At 38.4% G+C, this 24,838-nt stretch overlaps 1 protein-coding gene across 1 annotated transcript in view; it reads left to right on the top strand.

Moving 5' to 3' along the window:
• LOC308523424 (uncharacterized protein) overlaps nucleotides 1–24,838 on the top strand; it is a gene marked incomplete at its 3' end in the record, with an annotated part of 144,080 nt that overhangs the window by 3,157 nt on the left and 116,085 nt on the right. The gene's annotated exons all lie outside the window — the stretch shown is intronic.

Here is a 24,838-nt window from a genome sequence, read left to right as displayed (position 1 = left end):
ACGTCAGGGGGTCATAATAATCTGGCTACTCACGTTCAAATATATTCCAAATTCAAAGGCTGTAAAATTGCGTTGTTTACCCATATCTTCAGAAAAAAAATCACTTCTACTGTCGTGGTAAACAACCTGCTTCCCATTTATAATGGTCTGGCCCTCTAGCAACGTCAGCATGTAGCTAATTTGCCTACAAACGTTAGGTGGTCATAATAATCTGGCAACTCAGTGTATGTAAATGTGTATGTAAAATCCATACACAGCCCAAGTACCACTATTTTTCAATATAAAAAATACAATTTATTATATGATAAAAGAGACCTTTTAAATATATGGGCAAGAGAGGATTTTGAAATTCAGTACAATGTAATGGAGAAGAGAATAGATTCTTGGGTCATACTTCTTGGTCATAGAAGAACTTTAAGTAGGGTAAATCCTTTTGGGCTTCAGTGACGTTAATTTAATGGAAATAGAGAGGAGAAATGGTTCCAAAGCTGTTTAAAATTAGACTATTTTAACTAAAGTAGAATATATATTTCTATCTACCTATCTATCTATCTACCTATTTATCGAAATAATGACAAAAAAAAATTGGTTCTAGGTTTTAAGGCAGATTGTGAACCTCTATGCTACAGCAGACATTTGCAACTTGTTCTCTAAGGAGTATAAAGCTAATGAAGAATTTTGAAAAGAGGCTTTCATTTGGTTGTTTTTGTATGTGTTTGCTTGTAAGTTTTAAACCATGTTGATTGGCAAGCCTAAGGTATATGGAAACATAGAGTAGACTACCAAGACCATAGAGAAGTTGAATTTTCAGTTTTATGAGTCAATACTCTCTAACTCACCTTTAAGTCTTTAGGTCCAAGGTCATCTCAAAGAAGAAATTTGGGATCCTGACAATTATTGTCAAATGAAGTTTTAAAAAGTAATGATACATATTTGCAAATGTTATCACCGATAAGGGTTTAATCTCCAACATTTACAGGGAACTCATACAACTTGACAAAAGGAAGATAAAAATCCAATTAAAAAGTGGGCAATAGATTTAAATAGATACTTTTTGAAAGAAGACAGAAGAAAGTCCAAGAGACATATGAAAACATGCTCAAAGTCACTAATCATCTGAGAAACGCAAATCAAAATGACAATGCGGTACCATCTCACTCCTTCAGAATTACTGTCATCAACAAATCAACAAACGACAAGTGCTGGCGAGGATGTGGAGAAAAAGGAACCCTAGTGCACTGCTGGTGGGAATGCAGACCGGTGCAGCTGCTGTGGAGAACAGTATGGAGTTTCCTCAAGAAAACTAAAAATGGAACTCCCATTTGACCCAGTGATCCCACTTCTAGGAATATATCCCAAGAAACTAGAAACATCAATCAGAAAGGATATATGCACCCCTATGTTCATAGCAGCACAATTGACCATAACTAAGATTTGGAAACAGCCTTAGTGTCCATCAGTAGATGAGTAGATTAAAACCCAGTGGTACATCTACACAATGGAATACTACTCTGCTGTAAAAAAGGAGTTCTTACCATTCGCAACAGCATGGATGGAACTGGAAGGCATTACACTAAGCAAAATAAGCCAACCAGAGAAAGATAAATATCACATGATCTCACTCATTTATGGAATATAATGAACAATATAAACTGATAAACAAAAACAGATCCAGAGACAGAGAAGCATCAATCAGACCATCAAACCTCAGAGGGAAGGTAGGGGAGGGTGGGGGAAAGGGAGAGAGATCGACAAAAGGACTTATATGCAAGCATATAGGCCTAACCAATGGACACAGACAACAGGGGGGTGAGGGCATGAGTGGGGGTGATGGGGGGTAATGTAGAGATAAAGACATATATGTAATAACTTAATCAATAAAGAAGTTAAAGAAGTAATGATTACCAATTCCACCACCACCACCACCAGTAATAATGGCAGAAATGACAGCAACAATATCAACAAACATTTATTTAGCAAGTATTATGTATAAGGCACTGCAGTATTTGGTTAAGTACATAAAAATCTGACACAGTCCCTGACATCAAAAGGTAGAGTATATGCATTAAAATACACTAGCCCTGTAGAGTAGGTTGTGCTTAAATGAGTTATAGGAAAGCAATTGCTACTGGAGTTCAAATAAGAGAGAGTTGACCATAGTTGAAAAGTCTTTAGGAAAACTAAATGGAGTAGGTGAGACTTGAATAGGACTTTGAGGAAGAAACAAATTAAGATAAACATAGGCAAACAACAAATATTCAGACAGGGAGCATTGTAAGAGCAAAGGTGGTGGTGGCATTCCTACATCTGTGTTAAGGACAAGTAGACAGTGGACAAGTGGACAAATACTATTTTCACTAAAGCATCAATTCATGATGATAAGTAAAAAAAAAAAAAGTATTCAGAAAGTTGGATGAAAACAAATTGACAAATTGTAAGGTATTTTTTAAGCCAAACTTATGATGGTTTATTTTTAATAAACTTATAATCACTGATTTTAGAGGAAAGTGGAGAATCATAAGTTTTGAGCAAAGTAGCTACTTATAGAAATTTGTATTTTAAGGTTTTAAAATGATGAATCTAATGAGCCTGTTCTGGATGAATCTTAAAGGTGAAAAGTCAGGTTGATGAGACCAGTTATTATGGCAATATTTTAGGAAAAGAAAATGAGAACCTGATGTGGGAAAGGGAAAAAAATAAGATTTTTTCTTACTGTTTAATATGAAAAAATACAAAATAAAAAAGAGGACAGAATAGCATAATGAACCCCCAACATATCACCGCTCAGCTTCAAATTATTAATGTATGACCAATCTTATTTTATCTCCATTAGTACCTACCTACTTTAGCTCCAGGTTTTTTAAAGCCATTCATCAACACGTTTAACTTAGTATTTGAGTATGAATTTCTAACAGATACGGATTCATTTAAAAAAACATAACCACAATACCATTAACATATCTAAAAAATAATTTCTTATCAATCTTAAGTATACAATCAGTGGTCAAGGTTCTCTATTTTTTTCTTTTTTAAACTTTATTGTTGAAAGTATTACAAATGTCCCCTTTATTCCTCCTCCCCCTTTCTCCACTGGCTCTCTCTACCCTGCTCCTGATGCCCCCCCCCCTTCCAGGCCTTCCCCACCCTATTGTTTGTCCATGGGTTATGCATATATACATATAACTTCTTTGTTTAATCTCTTCCTGTACACTTCTCTCCTTCTGATATATGTCAGTCTGTTGTATGTTTCAATGTCTCTGGATCTGATGTGATGAACAAAACAGATCCAGGTTCTCTAATTTTTATATGAATTTAAAAAATTTAATTTCTGTAAATCAGTATCCAGATAATTTCCATTCATTGCAATCCTATATAATAAAAGGCTAATATGCAAATTGTCCCCTCGGGAGTTTGACTGACTGGGAGTTCGACCACTCACTATGATGTGTGCTGACCACCAGGGAGCAGTGAGGAATGAAGGAAGGCCCTGGCCGGCAGCCGGCAGCCAGCAGCTAGGGGAAGGAAGGCCCTGGCCGGCAGCTGGAAGGCCCCGATAGGCCCTGATTGCTGGCCAGGCCTAGGGGCCCTACCCATGCATGTATTTTGTGCATTGGGCCTCTAGTTGGTTGATAATGTTTCTTGAATATATTCTTTTTAAAAGAGCTTTATTGAGGTATAATTTACATGTCATAAAATTCAGCCATTTTAAGTGTGCAATTCAATGAGTGATAGTAAGTTTACAGAGCTGTGCAATCATCACCACAATGCAATTTAAATGTAAAACATATCCATTACCTCAGAAAGAAACCTCATATCCTTTTGGAATCAATCTCTGTTCCCAGCCCCAGCCCCAGCCCCAAGCAACCTCTGATTTGCTTTCTGCCACTCCATATTCTTATTTTCTGGACTCCTGAATATTTTTAATCTTTAACTTCCATCTCTTTTTAAAATATTGACATTTATTTTTTAGAGTGACAATATTTGCTGATTGCACAATTATGGTAATATTTATAATGTTCTTCTATCTCCTATATTTCCCAGAAAATGGTACTTAAATTTAAAAGCTTAATTATATTTAGTTATATTCTTTTTTGCAAAAGTTGTTTATTGGTTTTGTGAATATGTCAGGAGGTAAATATATTTACTTAACACTGTTTTATTATAACAACTACAAAATGATGATATTCTAATTCAGTCATTTATTTACATTTATTATTTGAAATACTACTATAAATAGAAATGTTGCATCAATAATTTTATTATCTTGACTTATAGTTCATATAGGAAATTCAGGGTAAATGTCTATTGCCATTTATGTTGGTTTCTTACCCTTTTTCAAAGTTACCAATGAGTTTCTTTCTCTATTTTAAAAGAATTATTATGGCCTGGCTGGTATGACTCAGTGGTTGCACATTGACCTATGAACCAGGAGATCTGGGTTCAATTTCCAGTCAGGGCACATGCCCAGGTCATGGGCTGGATCACCAAAAGAGGGTGTGCAGGAGGCAGCCAATCAATGAATCTGTCTCATCATTGATGTTTCTATCTCTCCCTTTTCTTTCCTCCCTAAAATCAATAAAAATATGAGAAATAAAAGAATTATTATGAACTAATATATTAAAATATATCTAATGTATTTCAATCCACATTAATTCTTTCTATTGATGTTCAAATTATCCTATATTTGCTCAATTGGAAGTTTCTTTGCGTTGACTTCTGTATCTTCGAGTGCTTTCTAACTTTCTTATGTGTCAAGATGTCCTAGGATATTTTAAGTTTTCCACTCAGTACTCAGAATCACCCATTCTCTGAGAAGGATTTATTGCCGTAGTGTGAAGTGGTATTTAGAGACCACACATGGTTACTAGGGGTGCTCATTACTGTTCAGTCAGTCATCAATTTTACATAGTTTCAGAGAACAAGGCTATGAAATGTGTATTTTTAAAAATAAAATTATTGTAAGTTTAAATTTAAATCAGGAGTATATGGTTTTTACCTAACCTTATTGATCTTACACTTGTTTCCTGTTTTTCTCATGCCAAGACTCCTGGTTTTCAATGATAATTATGTAAATCCTCAATTGCCTCTTCTCTCACTACAAAGACAACAATAAAATAGTAGCAGTATAACAATGTGAAGTACAATATCAAACTTTATAGCTAGTTAGCTTTTCAATATTCTTTGTTTTTAAACCTCGGAATATATCCAACTAAGGATACACAGTCACAATCTTGGGTTTCAAAGTCACTGTAAATAGTTCCTCTTTTTGTGTTATGTCACTGTCTCTTCATGCATGGATCTCATACCATTTTAATGACAGAAGCTTTATAATATCTCCATTTATCCCCATATGCCCTCCTCCACTTCCCATTCCTCAGCAATCACCACACTTTTGTTCATATCCATGAGTTTCTTTTCTTTCTTTTCTTTTTTTTTTGCTCAATCCCTCCTCTCTCCCACCCTCCCCAACCTGACAGCTGTCAGCCTGCTTTCTATGAGTCTGTCAATATTTTGATTGTTAGTTCATTTTGTTCATAAGATTCCACATATGAGTGAAATCATAAGGTAGTTGTCTTTCTCTGCTGGCTTATTTCACTTAGCATAATGTTCTCCAGGCCTACCCATGTTGTTCCAAAGGATAAAATTCTCTTCTTTTTTATAAGTGAGCAGTATTCCATTGTGTAAATGTAACATAGCTGTTATATCCATTCACCTACTGATGGATACCTGGGCTGCTTCCAAATCTTGGCTATTATAAATAACTAGAGGCCTGGTGCATGAATTCGTGCACGGGTGGGGTTCCCTAGGCCTAGCAGGTGATGAGGGCCGATCGGGGCTGTCTCATCCAGTCCCAATAGGGGGTGATCAGGGTGGCCATCTGGGGGGAGGGGCTGCTGGAGGTTGACTGGCCACAGTAGGTTGGCTGTGGGAGTGCACTCACCACCAAGAGTCAGCTCCTGCATTAAGCATCTGCCCCCTGGTGGTCAATGCACATCATAGTGACCAGTCAACTGGTCGTTCAGTCAACTGGTCATAACAGTGGCTTAGGCTTTTATACATATAGATGCTGCAATGAACATAGGGGTGCATATATTCTCTCAAATCAGTGTTTTGGGATTCTTCAGATAAATTCCCAGAAGTTGAATCACTGTGTCATAAGATAGTTCCATGTTTAATTTATTGAGGTAACTCTACTGCTTTCCACAGTGGCTGCACAAGTCTGCATTCCCTCCAACAGTGCATGAGGGTTCCCTTATCTCCACATGCTCTCCAACACTTGTTTGTTGATTTATAGATGCTAGCCATTCTGATAGGTGTGAGGTGATATCTCACTGTGGCATTCTCTGATGATTAGTGCTGTTAAGCATATTTTCTTATGTCTATTAGCCATCTGTATGTCCTCTTTGGAGAAGTGTCTATTCAGTTCCTTTACCCATTTTTTAATTGGATTTTTTTTTTATGTGGAAGTTTATAAGTTCTTTATAAATTTTGGATATTAGCTCCTTATCAGATGTATCACTGGTGAATGTGTTCTCCCATTCAGCGAGTTGTCTTCATTTTTGTTGATGGTATCCTTTGTTGTACAAAACATTTTTAGTTTGATTTAGTTCCATTTGTTTATTTTTTCTTTTGTTTTCCTTGCCTGAGGCAATATCAGAAAAATATTTGCTATGTGAAATGTCTGAGATTTTACTTCCTATGTTTTCTTCTAGGATTTTTATGGTTTTGAGTCTATCATTTAAATACTTTTTTATTTATATTTAATTTTTTAAAATTCTTTATTGTTGAAATTATTACATATGTCCCCTTTTCCCCCCATTGACCTCTCCCAGCCTGCCCCTGCCCCCCGCCCTCCCAGCCCAGGCCTTCAATCCCTATTGTCTGTGTCTATTGATTATGCTTCTATACATACAAGTTTTTTGGTTGAACTCTTACCCCCTCCCCCATGCCCACCCTTCCCTGCTTCCCCTCTGAGGTTTGATGGTCTGTTTGATGCTTCTTTAATCTTTTTTAATTTTTGTGTATGGTATAAGAGGGTGGTCTAATTTCACTTTTTTACATTTATCTATTCAGCTTTCCAAGCACTATTCAGTGAATAGACTATTAAAAACCCATTGTTGGTTTTTTGCCTCCTTTGTTGAATATTAATTGACTATAAATGTGTGGGTTTATTCTGGACTCTCTATTCTGTTCCATACGTCTGTTTTTATACCAGTACAATTGCTTCAAAAAGAATAAAATACCTATAAATAAATTTAACCAGTGATGCAAAAGACCTGTATTTAGAAAATTATAAGACATTGAAGAAAGACATTAAGGAAGATACAAATAAGTGGAAGTATATATCGTGTTCATGAATTGGAAAAATTAATATTATTAAAATGTCCATTTACTCAAAGCAATCTATAGAGTCAACACAATTCCTTTCAAGATACCAATGGTATATTTCACAAAATGAGAACAAATATTTCAAAAATGTATATGGAGCCACAAAAGATCCCAAATAGAAAGAGCAAAATTGAGAAAGAAGAACAAAGTGGAAGAAATCACTATACCTGATACCAAACTATAGTAGAAGGCCATAGTAATTTCTTCACTTGTAATTTCTGGGAATAGGTTACCATCAGGATTGTTTATCTCTAGATATGAGAGATATTAAAAAGGAGAAACAGTAGGATTGGAATATGAAGTGAGAAATTAAAAACACACACACAAAAGAACGTGATTTCCAGCCCTTCTTAAGAGAGAATATTTTTGTCTGCTTGTTTGACAGAAATTGAATCATTTGAAGAGATTAACACAGAGAACAATGGTGAGTTCTAAGTTTTTGTTTTTTTTTTAATATGTTTCTATTGTCCTAGCTGGTTTGGCTCAGTGGGATAGAACATCAGGCTGCAGACCAAAAGGTCCCAAGTTCCATTCAGGTCAAGGGCACATACCTTGGTTGCAAGCTTCTCCCTGGCTTAGGCCCTGGTCAGGCTCATGCAGGAGGCAACCAATCAATGTGTTTCTCTCACATCAATGGAAAAATATCCTTGGGTGAGGATTAATATATATATTAGAGGCCCAGTGCATGAAATTCATGCACTCGGTGTATGTGTGTGTGGGGGGGGGTCCCTCAGCTCAGCCTGTGCCCTCTTGCAGTCTAGGATCTGTCAGTCGGACATCCTTAGCGCTGCTGCAGAGGCCAGAGAGGCTCTTGCCACTGCCGCTGGACTTGCCAGCCATGAGCCCGGCTTCTGGCTGAGTGGCGCTTTCCCTATGGGAGCGCACTGACCACCAGAGGGCAGCTCCTGGGTTAAGTGTCTGCCCCCTGGTGGTCAGTGCACATCATAACTGGTCGTTCCCCTGTTCAGTCGATTTGCATATTAGACTTTTATTGTATAGGATATATTTTTATTGATTTTAGAGAGAGAGGAAGAGAGAGGGATAGAGAGATAGAAACATTGAAGAGAGAAACATCAATTGGCTGCCTCCTGCATGCCCCCTACTGGGGATTGAGCTCACAACAGGGCATATGCCCTGATGGGGAATTAAACAGAACCAGTAACCTCTTAGTTCAAGGGTCGAAACTCAACCACTGGGCCACAGCAACTGGCTGTCTCAACTTTAATGGTAAGTAGATATATTTATCAATCAAATTTATATAGGAACAAATGTTATTGAAAGGAATGAAAAATAAGCACTGAGAAAGTAGATCACATGAAATAAGTATTCATCTGTTAGTCACATGACATGAAAAAATGTTTCTTTTAGTACACTGTGGACAGTCCTGGATTTGCCATCCGGATTGATCTCTCTATATTTTTTGTGTGTGTATGCAGTAACATTTTTCTTAACTATTTTTTTTTCTCCCATCATCCACTGAAATTCCTATACATCCTTCAAGACCCAGTTTTCTAGTAGATATTATCTCCTCAGTTCTAGTTTGAAATCATCTACATATACATGAATCAGAAGACCCAAAGATGATGACCCAAAGAATATATTCAAAGTGAGATGAAAACCAAACACATACCTTCAGCTGTGCCTATATTTAGGAATAAGTCTCCCTTATTTATAAAGAAGCTCCATTAAGCAGACTGAGAAGGAATTTTTAATGTTATAAGATAAAAAAAATAATGGGAATTTTGTTCTAGAGGCCAATAAAAGTGAAACCTTCTCAAAAGAAAGGCTCAAATGCTGCAAAGTTATACAGGAGGAAGAGGAAGACCAAAAAAGGCACACTCGAGTCTTACTCATAAAACAGTTTCAGGAGTTATTGAATATTACTAGATAGCTACTCTCCTTCATCCCCCATCATAGGACTCCTTAAAAAAATACCCAGAGAACTTAAAACCCCATTAGTCACAAGAAAACACATACAGACACACACACACACACACCTACATATAGACAACCGGATGGAATAGATTAACATTTAAAATAAAGTTTAAGAAAAGAAACTGAAGGGTCCTGGAGGTAGAGGACACTGAGGAGGAGACATGGCGAAATCGAAGGAAACTTTTTGAAAAAGGTTTTTCTCGTGTCTCTACTTGGAGGAAGACGAAGATCCTGTTAAAGGGGGAAAGTAAAAAACTCTTACCCACCATTTTCTGTATTTGATATGAACTTGAATGCTTAAATAGTAACACATTTTCCATAATTTCAAATGTTAATGGTATTTAAGCAAAGATTTACAAAGGCAGGAGAATTCAAAAGCAAGTAGAATTGAGAAAAAGGTTTTGCCAGGCTGAAGGAAGGAGACAGGAACACATGGCAAAGGCTATAGAGAAGAGCAAATAAATGGAGAAGAGTAATGGAAGAGGATATTGATATATTTGTGTGTGTGGTGTGCACATGTGTGTGTCTGGTGGGACTGGGAGGAAAGAGAGATTTGATCATGACAATATTTTGATTTTACATTCAATTCTTTGAACAATAATCAGATGTATAAGCTCTTAATATTTGATATTCCTATTTACTTCTCACATGCACTTATCAATAATATTGCTTCTTTACTAGATCATTTTATACTGCCCATTTGTCTTATACTCTCACAAATATAAAAATACCTCACTCTATAGCACTGTGAACAGAGAGAAAAACCTTCTCAGGTTTACACATGGCAAATAAAAAATTGTTTCCTTCTCTTACATATAGAAACCTCACATTAATATTCTCTCTAGATACATAATTGATCATGTGTACTTTTGTCTGTTCTTTATTATTCTCAGTATATTGGCAACATGAAATACATTTTAAGGTAAAGAGTATTTAGAGACAAATTGAGTAAAATGAATTGGCTGGATAGTTTTATAATGTTTTCATAATTGAATTTTATGAAGAAAACCTCAAAGAGGGCAAGAATAACATTTTTTTTAAATTTTGGAACAATTAAAACCTTATTGAATCAGTGGAGAATTTTTATTTCATTTCATAAAGTAAGGAGAGAGTAGGATTTCTGCATGATCTATGAAATAAAGAATGATCAGAGGCAATAGAAAACCTCCTCTGCACATTGTCACAAAAGCATCCAGAAGTTTTATCTTAGACATCATTCTTATTTCTTAGCTTGAAACTACACCTAGGAGAAACCCTTTGTTCTCAGTGTGGTCCAAACTTCTATTTTTATTCAATGAACTCAGTTTAGCACCTGCTCATAAGAGGTGTTTGCACATCACTGGTACGTTATAGTGACATATATGTTCCCATCGAGGGGACTGTCATGTATTGGAGATGTTAAAAATTTCCATCTGAGTGTGTGAAAGTGACGTTTTCTGCTAATTTTGTTCTCTTGCTGAACTCTTCAAGCAAAAGCCTTCTGTGGGAGGCAGGATGATGTCATTACAGTCATAGCACACATTTTTCAACCTTTAGAATGAGACATATTGTGGCATATATTTTACTACTTTTAAAAGCAGTAAAATAAAAACTTGGAGGAGGATGATGTCAATTTTATATTTTTACATGTGGGGTTTCCAGAGCTTTAAGAATGACTCCAGGGCTACGATTTCCTCTGGCACATGGATTTTCTCTGTGGTCTACGAGAGGCAAGCCCCTTGATGTATGTTTATGTTTATGAGACCAACAGAGAAGTGCCTACTTACTTTTGGAGGTTTTAAGACTTTGTGCAGGCAAAATAATTTTTAGCACTAGTGGTTTAAAATAAAAGGAAATCAAAATTCTGATTCCAACTCTGACATGTGAAAAGCTTGGAAGTTGTTACTCCTGTTTTTACAACCAGAAAAAAATGCTGAATAAACTGAAAACCAATTACTTTTCTTGAACCTATCAAAGAAGTGAGGTTACCCAGCAAACTACCACCCTGAACTTCAGAAAGATGAGAAAATGTGAAGTCACTGTCTATATCTCCTTTTCTCAAGGAGAAGCCACTAGAGCCACGAATGCTGGAAACAGTTAATGATAATTTTGATAGATTGCTAGAGGCTAAGTATGACCTAGCATGCGAGTGAAGTATTTCTGGGGACTGCAGTAAGCAGGGGGTAGGGGAGGTAGGGGGGGGGGGGGTAATCAAACATGTTTTGGGGTTTTACCTCCAGGAAACATACAGATTCTCAAATTGAAGAGCCAACAAAGATCTCCATACTCTCCAAGGGGAGGGGGGAAGTAGCCATTATGAAATACTCCAAGAGTGTTCTCAAATGAAGGGCCACTCTTCAGAGGAAGGACTTTACCAGAGCCCTAGCTAACTAAGGGGAAGAATATTCTCTCCACTCCAGCCTCCTATAGCTTTTCTATAACACCTAAGTGGGAAAAAAAAAATCTAAGAACTATAACTTATGAAGGTGACAGCTCAGATGCACAGACCCATAAAATATAGATATCTACACTAATAAAAGAGAAAAATGGTAATTGGCGTACGGCGATACCTTTTTCATTGGCTAATCAGGGCTATATGCAAATTAACTGCCAACTAAGATTGGCAGTTAACTGCCAACAAGATGGCGGTTAATTTGCATATGTAGGCACAATGCAGGGAGGCGAAAGGGAAAGCAGGAAGAAGCCCCCTGCCACTGACAGTGATCTGAAACCCAGGGGGGAGCTAAGAGCTGGGGGGCAGGGCAAAGGCGGCCCTGGGGCCGCCTTTGCCCTGCCCCTCAGCCATGATTGGAGAATCAGGCGCCTTTGCCGCCCTGGCCAGTGGTAGCAGGAAGTAGGGGTGGAGCCAGCGATGGGAGCTGGGCACGGTCGAAGCTGGCAGTCCCAGGAGCTAGGGGTCCCTTGCCTGGGCCTAAAGCGAAGCCCACGATTGCGGCGCCCCCCGCTGCCACTGCAGGTCCCCACTGCCCGGGCCGGACGCCTAGGCCAGAGGTGTTAGGCCTGGGCAGGGGCGGAGCCTGCAACCGCGGGGAGCTGGGGGTCCCCTGCCCAGGCCTGACACCTCTGCCGGAGGCCTCAGGCCTGGTCAAGGGGTCGATCCAGTGATTGGTGATCGGAGGGTGATGAGGGTCAACTCCTCTGGCTGAGGGGCGGGGGGTGGAGCCGGGGATTGGGGGGATATGATGGTCCCCTTGCCCAGGCCTGAAGCCTGGGTCAGAGGCGTCAGGCTTGGGCAGGGGGTGGAGCAAGCGATCAGAGGGAGATGGGAGTCCCCTGCCCAGGCATGATTCCTGGGCCAGAGGCCTCAGGCCTGGGCGGAGGCCAGAGCCAGTGATCAGGGGGAGATGAGGGTCCCCTGTCCAAGCCTGACACCTCTGGCGGAGGCGTCAGGTCTGGGCAAGGGGCCGATCAGGCGATTGGAGGGTGATGGGGGTCAACGCCTGAGGGCTCCCAGTATGTGAGGGGGGGCAGGCTGGGTTGAGGGACACTCTCCTCCCTCCCCTACACCCAGCGCACGAATTTCATGCACCGGGCCCCTAGTTTAATAATAATAATATTACAGAATGTTTTTTCTCTCCATTCTCTATCACATCAACAGGGAGGGATATAGTATAACAGCACATTATCATTCAAGGGCTACAAGACAAACTTTATTGAAAGAAGAATTTTTAGGAAAGTCAAACACAAAAACAAGACACTGAAGAAATTTGAAGTTGTTGGCACTGATAGTTACAGCAAATGTTAAACAGAGCCATAGAAACATCAAATCTTACACAGGGATTTTCAACCTGTGTGCCATGGTAGGCACACTGGTGTGCCTCAAGAATTTTTAAAACACGCTGGTGGGAATGCAGACTTGTGCAGCCACTGTGGAAAACAGTATGGAGTTTCAACAAAAAGTTAAGACTGGAACTCCCATTTGACCCAGTGATCCCACTTCTAGGAATGTATCCTAAGAAATCAGAAGAACCAGTGAGAAATAATATAAGCACCCTTAAGTTTATGGCAGTGCAATTTACAATAGCTAAGATATGGAAACAGCCCAAGTGCCCATTAGTAGGTGAGTAGATTAAAAAGCTGTGGTACATCTACACAATGGACTACTACGCAGTTGTAAAAAGAGAAAGTACTCTTACCATTTGCAACAGCATGGATGGACCTGGAGAGTATTATGCTAAGTGAAATAAGCCAGTCAGAGAAATACAAGTATCACATGATCTCACTCATATGTAGAATCTAAAGAAAAAAATAAACTGATGAACAAAATAGATCCAGAGACATAGAAGCAAGGGACAGTCTGTGGATCTCAGAGGGAAGGTGGGGGAGAATCGGTGGGTGGGAAGAGATCAATCAAAGGACTTGTATGCATATATGCATAACCCAAAGACACAGACAATAGGGTGGTGAAGGCCTGAGGCGGGGTGGGGGTGGGGGAGTTGGGGGGGTGGAAGAGGTCAATGGGGGAAATGGGGACATATGTAGTACTTTCAACAATAAAGTTTTAAAAACAAAAAACATGCAGTACCTGTGTATTTAGTCAGGGGCACTGACCTCTTATCCCTTAGATGTTAAAATAAAAAAAATGAAAACAATCAACACAATAATAGCTGTTTGGCATGAATGAATCAAAATTATACCTATTTTTTGAAAGATCAGCCAAAAATATAACATATTTGTGGTATGCTACAGTATTTTAGTAATGAGTTTTTGTACTCATTGGAAAATGTTGAAAACTGCTGCCTTACACTAAAGGTCTGCTTTTCTCAGTTCCTATTACCTGATATATATCTGACTTTCAACAAAAATTTATAAGGCATCCTAAAAGGCAAGAGAAAAAACTAGTCTTAAGACAAAGCAAGTTCCAACCAGACACACAGATGATGGAATTATTAGACAAAAAATTTAAAATAACTATGATTAATATGTTTAGGGTGCTAATGGAAAAACCACAGAAGAACAAATGGGTAAAGTAATCAAAGGGATCGAAATTCTAGGAGAGAATCAAAAGAATATGCTAGAAATAAAAACCATTGCAATAAAAATGAAAAAATGCCTTATTTGGGCTCATTAGTAAACTTGGCACAGCTGAGAAAACAATAAGTAAACTTAAAGAAAGATCACCATAAACTTTCCAAAAGAAAAATGCAAAGAGAAAAAGAGTAAAATAGAAAGAATTTAAAAAATAGATAGAAGAGGGTTGAGGGGGCTGGGTGAAAAGGCTGAAGGGATTAAGCAAGAACAAAAACTTATAGACACAGTATCTTGAATACCAGATGGAAAGCGGATTGGGGCGGAGATAGTAAGGGTAAAGGGGGGATAATGGTGATGGAAGGAGACTTGACTTGGAGTGGTGAACCTGCAATATAATATACAGATGATGTATTATATAATTGTACACCTGAAGCCTATATATTTTTATTTACCAATGTCACTCCATACATTCAATAAAAATAACATTTTAAAATGGACAGAATGTCCAATGAGTGCATTACTACTATAAAAAGTATAACCTAGCCCTAGCAGGTTTGGATCAGTGAGCGTCGGCCTGCAGACTGAAGGATCCTGGGTTCTATTCCAATCAAGGGCACATGCCCAGGTTGTGGGTTCAATCCCCTGTAGGGGACGTGCTGGAGGCAGCCAATCAATGATTCTCTCTCATCATTGATGTTTCTTTCTCTCCCCTCTTCCTTCCTCTCTCCAATCAATAAAAATATATATATATTTTTAAAAAAGTATAACCTAAATGCATAAAAAAACTAAGAGAAGAAAAAGAAGAGGTAACAGAAAAAAATATTTGAAGTACTAATAGCTGAGAATTTTCCAATATTAATGACAGACACCAAACCACAAATATAGGAAGCTTAGAAAATATTTAGCAGGATAAAAAACAATCTAGGTATATAATATTTAACCTGCAGAAGACCAAACATAAGAGAAAACATGGAAATTAGCCAAAATTTATAAAACACCTTACTGATAAAGGGGGAGAAAGATAAGAATTACAGCACACTACACTTTTAAAACTATTCTAACAAGAGGGTGAAATAATAATAATAATAATAAAAACAACCTTAAAGTGGAAAGAAGTAAAACTCTAATTCTGTATCCAATGAAATTATTCTTCATAAAATAAGGAGAAATATAGATGTTCTCAGACAGATAAAAATTTAGGAAATTCATCACTAATAGACATTCCCTTCATGAAATACTTTAAAAAATTATTTATAGAGAAAGAAAATAATACAATTCAGACATTCAAATCTACATAAAGAAAGGAAGAATATGAGAAAAAAGAATAAATGAAAGCATTTTAAGTAAAATTAAAATATTATATATGTATTATTTTTATTAAATAAAAGATAACTATTTATACTAATAATTGGAATGATGTATTGTGTGATTATAGGTCAAGGATTAATGAAATAAATGATAGCAATAGCATAAGGGACAGGATGGAGAAATAGAAAAACTTTAATATAAGGGTTCTGTATGACGTAAAGTGATAAAATGTTATTTGAAGATGAACATGGATTATTTAACCTCTGGAGTGCCGGGAGCGCTATGGCGCTCCTCCTGCACTGTCGCTATTAGATGCTCGTAGTTCAGTCTTTATTGCCAGATGGCACCTAAGTGCAGATTACTTATGATGCCGAATGTTTGTAGTTCTAAAATTGACCACTGGCATTTATCTGCCTAATTTTTTACAAATACAACGATTTTATGAAGTTTACTCAGATTTTGTAGCCCTAAAGCTTCATTTACTTGCAATTCATAATTTGTTTTCCTAAACTGCTGTAAAATCAGCAAAAATGCCTTGGCAATTTTAGCATAGTTCCTAGGATATTGGTTGGCACTCAAAGGATTAAAGGTGTACATAGCAAACTCTAGGGTTGTCATTAAAATTTTTAGAAAAATAAGTAGAATATGCTAAGAAAACAAAGAAAATGGGATTAAATAAAAAACTGAAATAAAACCAGAGAAAGCAATAAAGGAGGGAGAAAAAGAAAAAAAAGAATACAACAAATGCATAGAAAACAGAAACATGGAATATTTCTTATAACACTAAACATAGTCTTACCATACGACCATATCACAGGCAATCATGTTCCTAAATATTTACTCAACTCTTGCAAATGTATGTCCACATAGAAGCCTGCACAGGATGTTTATAACTTTGTCATCATCAAAACCTGGAAGCCACCAAGATGTCCTTCAATAAGTGAGTAAATAATAAAACTGTGGTACGTACATGCAATGGAATATTACTCAGTGATAAAATAAATGAACTATCAAGCCATGAGAAGATAGAGATAAATCTTTAATGCATATTGAAGTGAAAGAAGCCAGTCTCAAAATATTGCACACTATATCATTCCAATTATATATCACCTGGGAAAGGCAAACCTATAGAAACAGTAGAGCTCAACCTTGCAGAGAGGCAGGGGGAGAACTGAATAGGGTGAAACATAGCGGATTTACAGGGCGGTGAAACTATTCCGTATAATATTGCAATTGTACATCTATAATATGCGTTTCTCAAAATCCAAAAGAAGTGCTGTAGAGAGAGTGAAACAAAGCATACAAACTTAAAAAATCATTTAGGAAGTCCTGAGTTCTCAGGATAGAACACATTATGAGACAAAAAAAATACATAACTTTATTGCAAGAATATGAAACAACCTCACTGGAGGTGGTGGGGACAAAAGGTGCTGAGTTAAGTAAGTTTGGAAATAGGCATAGTTTGTAAGAAATAAGGTAAAAACTGTGCATAAACACTATACAATATGAAGTTTTTCCCCATGGGAGTATGAGTTAACACTTATTGTACTGCTATACATGTGCACTGTAATTTAATTTTAATTAAGTAGATAGTGGATTGTGGGAGACAGCTTTCTTACTGTTGGAGTAAGACTTTACAAGTGAGCAAAGAAAGGAAGATTAAATGATCCATGTGGTAATGAATTAGAGTTATAGATGTCAGTATAAACTTATGTTTAGTTTAATATAGATACAGGTGCTTATATATAACTGGAGGCCTGGTGCATGAAATTCCTGCACTGGGGGGCAGGGTCTCTCAGCCAGGTCTGGCCCTCTTACAGTCCAGGACCCCTCGTTCTTTAACGCCTGCCTGCTTGCAGCAGTGAGCCCAGCTTCTGGCTGAGCAGCGCTCCCCCTGGTGGTAAGTGCAAATCATAGCGACCAGTTGTTCTGTGTGTCATTCAGCCATTCAATTTGCATATTAAGGTTTTATTATATAGGACAAGAGGCCTAGTGCATGAAAACTCATGCACTCGGGAGGTCCCTCCTCCCAGCTGGCACCCTCTCACAGTCCTGGACCCCTCAGGGGATGTCCGACTGATGGCTTAGGCCTGCTCCCCAAGGGATTGAGCCTAAGCTGGCAGTCAGACATCCCTCTGGCAGCCCAAAAGCCCTTGGGGGATGTCCACCTGCTGGCTTAGGCCCATTTCTCCGGGGGATCAGGCCTAAGCCTTTATTCAGACGTCCTTAGCACTGCCATGGAGGTGGGAGAGGCTCCCGCCACCACCGCTGCGCTGGCCAGCCATGAGCAGGCTTCTGGCTGAGCAGCACTCCCCTCATGGAAGTGCACTAACCACCAGGGGGCAGCTGCTGTGTTAAGCTTCTGCTCCCAGTGGTCAGTGCACATCATAGCAACCAGTCGTTCTGCCTTTAGGGTCAATTTGCATATTGCCCTTTTATTATGTAGGATAATATTAACCTGTAAATACACATAAAAATATGCACACAAATATTTCTTTGCTTTGTCAGCTGAGTGGGCCTAAAAGAAATGATGCTCCTTGTGGGAACCATGCCAATGAGAGCACAGAGGACTTGTTATTCATACACCGGGATGCTCAATGATGTCCTGGAATGAGCCTAAATGGGATGTCCAAGGACTCTGAGCCTGGGAATTGTAATCAGGCTAAGATACCAAGCAGGTGCAAAGACACACATCACACTGTGCCCTTCTGTAACCAAACTCTGATTGACATCACTGTTGACAACCAGCCTTCTTTGTCTCTGGAGTAGTATACAAGTTACTGACCAGTTAGTCTGTTAGAGAGAGCAGCTGGGCAGCGCTAGTGAGTGAAGAAGAGAGGCTAGAGCAGCCGTGGGCAAACTATGGCCCACGGGCCGGATCCGGCCCGTTTGAAATGAATAAAACTGAAAAAAAAAAAGAGACCGTACCTTTTTATGTAATGATGTTTACTTTGAATTTATATTAGTTCACAGAAACACTCCATCCATGCTTTTGTTCCGGCCCTCCGGTCCAGTTTAAGAATGCATTGTAGCCCTCGAGTCAAAAAGTTTGCCCACCCCTGGGCTAGAGCAAGCATGTCAAACTCATGGCCCACGGGCCACATGTGGCTCACAAGGAATATTTTTGCAGCCCAACCAATACAATAGTATGTAAGAAATGATTTAATAAAAATTTTGTAACTTAATTTTTTCAATATCCTGTTATACATAATGCACCATTTCTCTCCACTAATACTAGCAGCAGATATTTTAGCAGCCAATTGCCATGTCATTAGTCTTGTACTTTCTTGTTTGGCATGTGCAACAGGAAATATTTCACTTTTGGAGAACAAGAAAAATAGGTTTATTTGTGTTATGCTTATTAATTTGTGCAGTTATTCAGTGCCTGGTAAGTTCATGTTCAAGAAAAAATATTAATTTTTATTAAAATTTTCTATTTTATGTTAATGATTACTCATTTATTTTGTCCCTTTGTATTCAGCATGTCTTTATCGAAATAAACCTATGTTTCTGTGAAAATTGAAGCTTTTGTTTTTTTGCGAACCACATAAACTTAAACCTTATTTATTTGGCCTGTGTTAGCCATTAAGTTTGACATGCTTGGGCTAGAGAGCCCAGACAAAGCTGAGAGCTGATACTGCTATGATATAAGGCTAAGAGCTCACAGAGAGCTCAGATATAGCTACCATGTTAACCAGCCAGTGTGCTGGGCAGGGGAGACAGGAGAAGCTGCTGAGCCAGAGAGCTCAGGTGCTGCTACTGTGCAAGGTGGTGAGTCTAGGGGGCAGCGTGTGTCTGCTCAGGTAACAGCTGTGTGTACAGAGACTAATGCTGCTTTGTGGGAAAGATATATCTGTTCACCAGCCAGTGTCCAGCTACCTGCCTGTATAGACTTTGCTGTAAAGAGCTGTTTTGTCTAAAGGCTATATGGCCACTGGCTTCTGCCATAAAGACTCATTCTTATATACCCACAACCTCTCATGGCTTCTCTGTCTATGACCCGGTGTCCAAGGAGGTCCAGCCCTAGGAAGAATTTAGAAGAATATATGGACTCAGAACAACTCAGTGCAGCAGTGCTGAGCAGTGCTCCTGCAGGCTCTGATACTCCTTTAATAAAGAGTACATCTAGTGCCCTGATCTTGGTTTCTAATACTATCCTATATAATAAAAGCCTAATATGCTAAGTGTCCAACCGTTCGTTCGATTGTTCGACCAGTCACTATGACACACACTGACCACCAGGGGGCAGACACCCTGACTGGTAGGTTAGCTTGCTGCTGGGGTACACTGATCAGGACTGGGCGAGATGGGCCAGACATGCCCTGGAGTCCTCCTGCGGTCTCTCTCCGGCCCCAATCATGTACTGGTGGGGTCCCTCAGCCTGATGTGCACCCTTTTGCAATCCAGGACCCCTCAGGGGATGTTGGACTGCAGGTTTTGGCCTGATCCCCACAGGCGAGGCCAAGGGACCCCACCGGTGTATGAATCCATGCACCAGGCCTCTAGTTCTCCAATAAAAGGAACCAGAGCCCCATAGAGAAATTACTGATTCTAGGTTTGGAGTGGGAAATACATTAGCCTGGCTCATCTTATAGCACCAGCAAATAGAGATGTGCTACACACTCACACATGTACACAAACGCATTCACATTCACACACACTCACACTTACGGGGATATTTTAAAAGAGGCATGGGATTCAACTGAAAGAGTTCTTGATATATGAGAATAGAAGCATGGGCAGAGAATGAAGTGATATTGGACTTTAACCAAAATATAAAAGAAATACCTATAAGTTCATACTGATATAAACAATGGCTGAATAAATAAACGAGGGAGAAGAGACAAAAACTCTTGTAGAAGAATTCTATATAACTTGTGTAGATACTTTTACCTCAAAGAAACAACACATAATTCTCCAGAGGACAGTGTATAGTGACTCCTGTCCAAAAAATACAGTACGGAAATAGAAAAAAAATTACAGTGGAGAAATCTGATAAACACAACCTCAGTCAGATGACCAAAATAAGCATCAACAGTGGTAAATCATGTTGATAGCACAGTAAACCCTCTATTTTGTGCACTTCAATTTAATGGACTTCAGATTTAACAAACAAAATATCTGGTGCCTACCTCATATGTGAAAATTAATATCCTTTTAATTTTAAAATGTGTTTAACCAAGACTTGCTCATATAAAATTAACAGGTTATTAATTCACTATTATTTTTAACAAATTTTAGTGAATAGGCCATGTTAGAAAAAACACTACAGTAATTTCACTGACATAAATAAATATGGCATATCTACATATAGTCTACATATTTAAATCCAACACTCATAAACAATGTTTGGCAAATGATTTGTCTGAGAAGAACACAGACAAATCCCAATAGAGGGTCATCAAAAACAAGGGACCTCTGATAAGTGTCACAGGCAAGAGTAGCCTAAGGGGAACTGACAACTAAATGTAATATGGTATTTTGGATGGGGCTCTGGAACAACAAAAAATGGACACTGGGTAAAAACAACGGAAATATGAATTAAGTATGGGCTTCATTTAAAAATGGTATGCTAATATTGGATCATTAGCTGTAACAAATGTATTATAATGTTAAGACATTGATAATGAGACCAACTGGGTACAGAGTTTATGGGAAATAAAACTATCATCATAATTGTTTGCAATCTGAAAATGTTCTAAAAGTAAAATTTATTAACAAAATATACTATTTAATTCATATGAAATAGAATCCATAAGTAATTAACACTAATGCAAAATATCACATCAAGAAGCAAAGAAGGATATACACATACTTAAAACCATTTCCCCTGATGAGTAAACAGCTTTAGAACCAGTAGTCAACACAGAGGTGACAAAAGCTTTCACATTTTTGCTATATGTGTCAAGAGAAATGAGAGAATAGACCAATCTATCTAACTTTTTCTCTTTAATTTCACTGTGCAATTTATATTTTTATTTCCAGGATCCTAAAATATTCTTTGTTTTAAATAATATATCCTTGTGTAATAAAATGAATAATATTTGTTGTAGAAAATTTGAAAAGTATCAAAAGGTATAAAGAAGAAAATAACAACACTTCTAATTGCACTATCCAGTCAGAAGATGTTGTTGAAGGTTTTAGCATTTTATTTTCTAGCCATACATTTTAGTAAAATATTTTAGATATTATATAGAATAATCATGTCTTTATTATTTTATTTAAAACATGACTGAACCTAATTTAGGTAATACTGTCTCATGTTGAGTTCTAGAGTTTGAATATACAGGATAGGTCAAAAGTAGGTTAACGGTTGTTCATATGGAAAATAATACCATAATTAATAAATAATAATACAAGAATAAACTGTTTTTCACACTCACAACTTTAAGCCTACTTTTGCCTCACCCTGTATTATATTGCAGAGTAAATATTTTGGGGAATGCAAATAATTACTTATAATTATATTAGTGAGAAGATATATAAATTATGCCTACATAATGATATTTTGACTGAATGCATTTGCTGGTCAAATAAAATAAGTCAACTAAGTTTTAAAACTACCCAAACTGATGGACATGCTCCCAGGAACAAGTTGGAATTACAAGTGAAATATGGAAAGTCTTCCTGAAAAATCAACAGAAAACTCACAGGAGAGAACCCCGATACCCAAGGACCAAAGGTGGAGACCCACCGCATAGAGATTGATAAGAGGGGTGTGAAAGGGCAAGGACTACGCCCTCCACCTTGCCCCAGGGTAAGGGCTATGCCCTCCATCTTACTTTGGCCATGTGCTCGGCAAGGCTTCTTCCCAGAAGCCAAGCCTCTGCTAGCCACACCCAGGACTTCTTTAAACTAACCAATGACAATCAAGGAAAGTCGCCATAGATATGACCACATCCTGTGTAACAAGACACCAACTTGCGCCTGGCCAATCGGCAGGGCCCACAGTCCTTTCTCCTCCCCTTACCCCAACCCCCTATAAAACCTCTCTCCACACAGAGTTTTCTCTCTCGGCCACTTGGCTTGCCGTTGTGTCGGTGAGTGTGGTGGATGGGGAGCTTAAGCTAGCTTGAAATGAAGGACTCTTTGCTTTTGCATCGGACTCTTTGGCTCCCTGGTGGGCCCTTGGGAATCTTGAAATCTGGGCACAACAGGGTGGGGGCATGAAAGGGCTGGCTGTGCACCCACAGACAGCAACTGAAGTCCCGGAGCGATATCTCAGCTTTGGGGGGGAGCCAGTGAGAACTCTGGGATCTAATCCCGAAGCTGGGCTCCCCAGCAGAGAGCACCAAACTGTGGAGGGTACCCACATAACATTTAGCTGTGAAAAACAGTCCTGGGTGCTGTCTGTCAGGGAGTGGCAGCTAAAAGTTCAGGCACCCTCTTAAAGGGCCAATGCGCAAAAATTCCCTGTGGAGACACTCACCTTGTGCTCTGGCAGAGGGAGGATAAAGTGGACTGGGGCTGTGAGAGCAGAACCCAGCACTGGGGACTTGGGGGATAGAGCTCAGAAGGCAGACACCCCAAGTTTCCTGGGCTGAGTCATTCTCTGATGCAGTGGAGGACATCTTTCCCACACAGACATTTGCCTTGCCTTGGAGGAAGACAGTTACCACACCCTATTTGAAAACACCTTGCCCCGAGGCCACTTACGAGATTAAAGGTAACAATTAGCCTCCAGGCAGAAGCAACTGCCCCACCCCATTGAAAAACTCTCCCCATACCTGAGGACGATTGCCTGGGGCAATTCAGTTGGAATCCTATTAGTCTATAAACAGAGGTGTTCTCTAGAGGCTTTGAGTCTTTGCCTGATCCAATTAGTCAGAAACAGCCTTTAACACTGTCATGCACTAGAGATTTGAGAGGTGTAGAGGATCTAAACCTAAAACATAGTCACACACCCAAACAGACAACCAAAATGAGGAAACAAAGAAACAACTCCCAAATTAAAGAACTAGTGAATTCTCCAGAAGAAGAGATAAATGAAGCTGAGGTAAGAAATTTATCTGAAACAGAGTGCAGAATAATGATGTTAAAAATGCTCAACAGTATGAAAAAAAAATATAGTAACTGTGAAAAAAAATAGTCTGAGATAAATAATGACATAACACAAAGAACACATTGGAAAGAATACACAGCAGATTAGGGGAAGCTGAGGATCAAATCAGTGAATTAGAAGACAGAGTTGAAAATATCACTCAATTAGAGAACCAAAAAGAAAAAACAATGAGAAAAGCAGGAGGACAGCTTCAGGCAGCTGTGGGACAATGTGAATGCTAAAGGGATTGCTGAGAAGAAACAGAGAGAAACCTAGCCATACAGAATTAAAATAGCTATAAATAAGTACCTCTCAATACTAACCCTAAATGTAAATGGATTAAATGCTCCAATCAAAAAGTGTAGAGTAGCTGAATGGATACAAAAACATGACCCAACTAAATGCTATCTACAAGAGACCCACCTCAAAACAAAAGACACACACAAAATGAAAGTGAAGGGATGGAAAAAAAATTCCATGCAAATGGAAAAGAAAAAAAAAAGCTGGAGTAGCAATACTCACATCTGACAAAATAAACTTTAAAATCATTATGCTAAGTGAAATAAGCCAGTTGGAGAAAAATAAATATCATATGATCTCACTCATTTGTGGATTATAATGAACAACATAAACTGATGAACAAAAATAGAGCCAGGGGAAAAAGATATTCTAGAATATAATAGAAGTAATCCTGTTATTTGCATGTTTTTAATATTTCCTACAACTTTTGTGATATCATACTATGTTAGTACAGTTTTGGTAATATGATTATACTTAAAATCCTTTAATTGGTGTTTATTGCCTGTAACATCATATTTAAAATGGTTTTTCTTGAGATATTAAAAAAAAGGATGAGCTACACAAGTTATCCTGTGGAAAGAGGGAGTGGCTGGGGGGATATGAGAGAGCCTTGATTGAAAGGTGGTTATTTGTACATTTGACTGGATGTAAGTTATATCTTAAACAACAACACTTTTTAATAAGCCAAATAAAATGTGTCTTTAGGCCAAAAAAAAGCCAAAAAAACAAAAACAAAAACACGAAACTACCTAAACTGATTGATGACCTAGACATAGAGTCAATTTAATTGAAAATTTCTTTTCCCTTGAGAGGGAATCATTCATTCAATAAGTATATGCAAACCTACTATATGTCAGGCTCTGTTTTAGGCTCTGGGGACAACAGTTATCCAAA

The sequence above is a fragment of the Myotis nattereri genome (genome assembly GCF_964212035.1).
Source record: "Myotis nattereri genome assembly, chromosome: 1".
Lineage (NCBI taxonomy): Eukaryota > Metazoa > Chordata > Mammalia > Chiroptera > Vespertilionidae > Myotis > Myotis nattereri.
This window is presented reverse-complemented; position numbering and strand designations above follow the sequence as displayed.